Source organism: Magallana gigas, chromosome 4 (assembly GCF_963853765.1).
Source record: "Magallana gigas chromosome 4, xbMagGiga1.1, whole genome shotgun sequence".
Classification (NCBI taxonomy): Eukaryota; Metazoa; Mollusca; class Bivalvia; order Ostreida; family Ostreidae; genus Magallana; species Magallana gigas.
The window spans coordinates 10,177,037-10,183,575 of NC_088856.1; the positions used below are offsets into that span (position 1 = coordinate 10,177,037).

At 33.4% G+C, this 6,539-nt stretch overlaps 1 long non-coding RNA gene and 1 other non-coding gene across 3 annotated transcripts; one reads left to right on the forward strand and one right to left on the reverse strand.

Moving 5' to 3' along the window:
• Window positions 1–177: 177 nt before the first annotated feature.
• On the reverse strand, window positions 178–4,592 carry LOC105339759 (uncharacterized). Of its 2 annotated transcripts, none has more exons than XR_010712761.1 (4): window positions 4,152–4,592; window positions 2,642–2,847; window positions 610–688; window positions 178–480 (listed from the first exon to the last, which is right to left on the reverse strand). It is a non-coding gene; the product is annotated as an uncharacterized lncRNA (long non-coding RNA). The 2 variants fall into 2 exon arrangements; XR_010712762.1 differs by having other exon boundaries at window positions 610–1,104.
• Window positions 4,593–6,268: 1,676 nt separating this feature from the next.
• On the forward strand, window positions 6,269–6,461 carry LOC117683324 (U2 spliceosomal RNA). The gene has a single exon (XR_004597391.2). It is a non-coding gene; the product is annotated as a U2 spliceosomal RNA (small nuclear RNA).
• The last annotated feature ends 78 nt before the right edge of the window (window positions 6,462–6,539 follow it).

Below are 6,539 nucleotides of genomic sequence, written 5' to 3' on the forward strand. Positions count from 1 at the left end.
CTAGTGACGTTGCCTGGAACCGAGCCAATCACTTACATGTATGGGTAGACCATTTCATGGCAGCAAAGCAAACTTTGGATGGAAACTATATCATTGTTCTTTAGACCAATGAGATTTATGAAATCAAGGCAGAATGGCATAAATAATAAAACAATAATCAGTCAATGTTTCATTATTAATCTTTTACTCAAGTTAAAATGTATGCAATGTCATGATTAATTATCCTATATTTAGTATAAAATCTTGGTCTCTGCTCTTTGACATGCTGTTGAGTTTGGATTGGTGGAATTGGAACACGGCTCATAAAGTTCTGCATAGGTCATCAAGATGCAAAACAATACTTCATTCATCTCCTCTCCATGTAGCCATTCCTTTCAAAACTTTTGGTGTAAGGGCGGAGTCTGAATGTATGAAAACATCTTTTCCATTTTGGCCTCATAAGACCATCCTACTCCAGTCTCATTGAAAGATCAGTGGTACCTTAAGCGAAGAAAATATTATGTATGTACTAAGTCTAGATAACTAAAATTATTTTTTGCACAACATATCCAGGCATATAAGCTTTCAATCCTCAGTTCACAAAATTGACCTCTAAATGAACATAAATACCATAATTATATGTTCCTCCTTGTTTGTGATTGGCCCTCTGTCTTATTGACCATTGTTCTCCTGAGCAGCCAGGTGGTTTCTACAACAGTAAGAAGATGGACTATAAGGAATTCGCTCTGAGCTATTCAATAATATCAGATTAAAAAAAATTCCATGTTCAGCTGATATTATGTAAGTGATACCGCTAACAAACAGGATTTTCAAATTAGATGCATAAATTTTTGTAACAGCGAAAAACATGATATGGTGGAAATTCAGGTAAAAGAGTAATTTCATGATTTATACATGAATATATGACCAAAGGAAATTCAAATACAAATATACCTGTGGTTTGAATATAAGTTAACTTTTTTAAATTTCTGCTTGGTCATTACAATGTTTGGCAAGTCTTTCTTCAGCCATTCCTTTGGATCTCTCTTCTACAAGAAGATCTTGGCAGCAGACATTTATAGTGGTGTCCCTTTATAATGCTCATCAGAAAAATGGTGGCAAATTCTGAATCAAACACCCTAAAGCAACAATTCTGGCAAATTGGGTAATTACCAAAAAGAAAAAAGTGCTCTTGACAAGGATTTTACATGGAACTTGACCTTGATATTAGATCAAAAAAATTTCTTACTGCATATATCCTCTACCCACATGCACTCAGTGATCAATTTTTCTTTTATTAGACCAAGAATTGAGAAAAGATGCCCACAATACAGATTTTACACAAAAAGTTTATTTGACCTTGACCTTTGATTCAAAAATTTGGTTCAAGGTCACTAAACATCCTCTGACCACGAGCGCTGTATGGATGGATTAAGAGCAACTTGGCTTAAGAGGGAATAGGAATGCCCTGCAGACAAATGAAATCAGATTAACAGCTTTACAGACAGGCAACACATTCACTATAGAGCATCTGCAGAGTGGGGCCCTAATCAAACTACAAAAAATTCCTCATAATTATAGATTACTGATGCTTGCAGCGTTTCAAAATCTGTTTATGATGTACTTGGTCCAAGGCAACAGGTTTTATAGTCTTGTGATTCATCAAACCATATCTTTGTAATTTTTTTGCATCTTTTATGAACAACTAAATACACATGTATGTAATGAAACTACAAAAAAATCACAAACTTTGAATAACTTTTTTAAACAGGTTATAAAATATTGTTCATTCAAACTCACTGCATTGATTTTTTATCTTTCTCAAATTTTTAATACCATGCCAAAAGTAAATGAGTAATGATACATATAATTATTTGGATATGGTTTTTCTAACAAACATAAAAAATCAAGATGTAAAATACATTTAATTTTAATGGGACAGTTGCAATTTCTATACAGAGATACTGTACTATTGCTGTGTTAATGAAAAACTGTAAGCAGTTTGGGAAACAGTGTTTCTGTTTGATTCTTTAAAATAAAGTCATTCTTAAATTCATTGTAATAATGTACAACATTTTCTTTGTGGTAATTTTTCTGTAATTGTGTAAGAGTAGTAATGCACTGAATGTGAAATACTACTGTGGAGTCATTTAATTTTGTGGGGGTCAATTTTCGTGGATTGTGTGTTTTTTGCATATTCGTGGGGATGTAATTTCGTGGATCCATCAGTTTTTAGTTTCAGATGGTAGACTTATTCTTTTATTATTAAATTTCGTTGAGGAAGTAAATTCGTGTTTTTTGCATATTCGTGGGGATGTAATTTCGTGGATCCATCAGTTTTTAGTTTCAGATGGTAGACTTATTCTTTTATTATTAAATTTCGTTGAGGAAATTCATTGTAAATTCGTGGGCAAGCGCTACCCACGAATACCACGAAAATTGAGCCACCACGAATTTTAATGATTCCACAGTATATGTCCATCCTACCATCACTTAATATTTACCTGTTAAAAAAACTATGCATCTTTGCTTAATATCAAAACAAAAAATTAAGAATGAGAAATACGTGTATAGATTTTCAAGTCATTCAAAAACAATTAAAAAAAAACATTCAAATAAAAGGAAAACTTATTTTGTTTAAAATCATTAAATTTTAACTTACCTTAGATACAACTGAATTCTGACATAGGAGTCAGCTTAATGGTTCCTTCTGTATCTCAGGTGATCTCTGTATCTTGGTGTAAAAACAGGAAGATCCAACTTCACTTGGGGAGGCTTGCAACAAATCACCACAATTCATGTACCTGTGCATGTGCAGAGTGAGTTGAGAACACCACCTTTCCAATACATGACCATTTCCATATATGCCTACAAATAAACTAAAAATTTAAACAACGAACTTATTACATTCTCATAAAAATATATTTCGCTAATCAAATTTAAAATATTTGGATGGACGACAAGTAAATTATGTTTGTTGATGACTAGATTTGTTTTAGTTACCGCCAAGAGCTGTCTCATCATCCACTTCTTCCTCTTCAGTCTTCATAACTACTGACAACATCATGGGGATTAGTGTTGTCTTCTGCAGCCACCAGACTCACCAGAGTATACTTACACGTAATGTGTGTAATACATGTACTTAAATGTAATGTGTGTAATCAAGGTTGTCTCTAAGACTGGGGGCGGGGAATTATAATGATGTAATTACCCAGCTATTATTGCATTTCAAACACAATCTGCTATAAGTTATACCTCCAGACCCCCATTCTATTTTTTTTATTTCTTCCTTCTACTTCAATTTTTATAGACAACCTTGGTGTAATGCTTAACGAGGCCGGGTATAATTTGTTCTGCCCTAGATTTTTGGATGAAACTTTTTACATGAATTTCTACTGATATAATTATTATTTTAAGATTAAAAAATACGACATTTACCACAGTTTGTTTAGGGGGTCATCTCAAAGTTTGTTAATCTTTAACATAGGACCCTATGGGATTTTGCTTGAAATGTATCAATTTTGCATATTTTTTACATTTTTTCAAAACTTCTGCCCTAGGGATTTCTTTTTCTGTTCTACATATTAAAGTTATTGCTAAAAGGCATCAAATGGTCAAATTAAAAAAACCTTTTACCTCCTGGTTTGTTCCAGGGGTCTTATCAAAGTTGATTTTTGTATGCCCAATTTCCCAGATTCGTCAGATATTGGCTATTTTTTACTTGACAAAGGCGGAAAGGTGATCTATATAGTATTATTAAAACATTCAGACATATTTAAGTAATAAAAAAATATATAACATCACCTATTAAGGGTCATTAATATAAAATACATAGTTACTGTCTTGAAATATATGAATTAAGCTATATTTAGGCGGGTTAAGAAAACGTGACAGAGGGCTAGGCTTGCTGAACCCTCTTCACGTTTTCGACCCGAGAGCAAATATAGCTTATACTTCGAGACATTTATGTTTATTCCACAATATGACATTATTTGTACACATCAAACGAGATATTTTCAACAATTTTCGTTGAATATCTGCAGTTGAAACTATCACGCCATGGCGTCAACCAAGCAAAAAGATGACGTCACAATACAAATGAAATTCTGCGCAAAAGCGTGCGTATTCGTTCTGTACTCGGCCTCGTTAAGTGTAATGTGTGTAATACTTACATATAACAGAGGTGTATGGCACATTTGATAGCGTCGACTGGTTTGGACACGGTGGCCCTGGATTCAAGTCCTGTCTGCCACTATCATGGTTCATTGTAACCTTGCATGGAAAGTTAATTTACTGTACTTATGCAATCTTTCAACCCAGGGGTTAATATGGGAACCAGTGGCACATGAGACTAGCTGGCTATGTGAATGGAAAAGCATTAGCACTGTAATTTTGGAACTCTGCTTGTATGCTCCACAGCAAAATTAGGATGCTATGGATTGTACAGCTCTTGTCAGGGTGTAATATGTAGAAGTTGTGCAATGCTATTTATTGCAATTTACTTTGCAAGCAAGACTATTAACCCCTGTAAATCCGTACCTATCTTTTTAAACCTTTACATAATGTATGTATTTATTGAATTTTGAAAATGACACAACATTTTGTTTTTTCCTCCCTAGAAAATTCATTTGGTTGAAATTTGTAAAAAAAAAAATAAATATTATGAATAATATGAATAAAATAATGAGATCTTAGAATCAGAAAAGGTTCTTCTGCACTGACCTGCACAATGTAAAGAGGACCCCCTGGCCCCCTCCCTCCCAAAAAATTATGTGTTTAATACATTCTGAGAAATAGGCAAATAAGTAAATATAATGGCACGAGGCATACTAGTTCTGCGCTGCAATGTGATTTCAGAATTTTAAGTGAGAAATGAGGTCATATGGCTGATTTAAATTTTTTACCAATACTTGGCAAGAATTGGTCCTAGGCCAGTAAGGATTCTCACAATCTCTTACCAAAAAGTCACACCAAAATTTCATTAATCTTAACAAGAAATAATTTAATAGACAAAAATTGATATAACTTTAATAAATACTCACAAGGAATCTAAAAGTATTGATTTGCATGGTTTCTTTAACCACTCTTCTCTTTTTTAATACACTTGTCATGGTTCCATATCCAAAATGTTTAGACCATTCAAACATAAAATTCAGTTTTTAAGTCATTGTTGGCCATTCTGGATTTGATTCTTATTGTGTCAAGTTTAGCACTCAATTAAAAATCTACTTAGTATACAACTTAAAATTAAATGCACATTAATTGTTTTTAGTTAATTTTAACATATCTGATATAAACACACTGCAATATTTACTTGTCAAAGTGAGTAATTTCATACGTACTAAAAGGTCTGCGGTATTTATATCCTTATATTTTGGAGAAATTCAGAGACCGTTTGCTTAATCTTGATTACCGGTAGGCCTAATTGATCCCGATCGCATTTCTTTCTTTTCTCTTTGTTTTCCTGTATCGTTTAAACAGGTTTTCGATCACCTTTTCAGACATTTTGCATGACTCGCATCCACCATTATAAAACCTGCAACCATGCAAATGTATTGTCCGGGTGGGGTCACTAGAAAGGTCAATGGAATATGCAAATGAGTTCCCGATTTTTTTGTTCGGAAAATTGTATAAGAACCATTAAATACAAGATATTCAGATTATTTTTATCTAACATATTCTTGTACATTTTTAAAGTGGTCTTAATGGGAATAATGCAATTAAGGAAAAATTAAGGATGCCACTATATTCATGAATGTGCAACTAACGAAACTCCTCCCCCTAATTTAGCAAAATAAACCTGAAAATTAGAATGAGAAATATTTGCTGGATTGCATATAATTCAATTAAATAATTTTTTATGTGATTTTAAACAATCAATATTTATTTGCAAATGTAAAATTTTATTTATAAGATAACATTATACCGAAATATATTTTACAGTTCAAAATAACTTTAAAATCAACATAATCGGCCATCTTTGATACCCAACGTAGTAAGCAGTACAAAATGAAATCAAACACTCTCATTGGATATAACAATATTTAGAGTATGAAGCTAATGAGAATTTACATTAAAGCATCATAGCGATTGATAATTCACCCCTTTGTTATTTTTAAGTTTACAATAATTTTGCAAATACCCTAAACAACTTATATCTATTCGAAAAAAAATCGTACAATCACCCTGACTCGCTCGTTGATGCGAATTTAACAAAACAGAGAGTAAAACACTACTTTATTTGAAAATGATTTTATTTCAAAAACAGGTCCCATGCCCGCGAATGGGCATCGCTTCTCGGCCTTTTGGCTAAGATGAAAGTGTAGTATCTGTTCTTATCAGCTTAATATCTGATACGTTCCCTACATGGGAACTACGATATTAAACTGATTTTTGGTCAGAGGCGAGATGTCAGGGGCTTGCTCCGCTCTCGCCACGGGTTGGCCTGGTATTGCAGTACCTCCAGGAACGGCCCACTTTATAACAAAATATTAGCAGCTTCCACCCCCCCCCCCCCACTCGCTCCCGCCTCTCCCCCTCTCTCTCTCTCTTTCAATCTT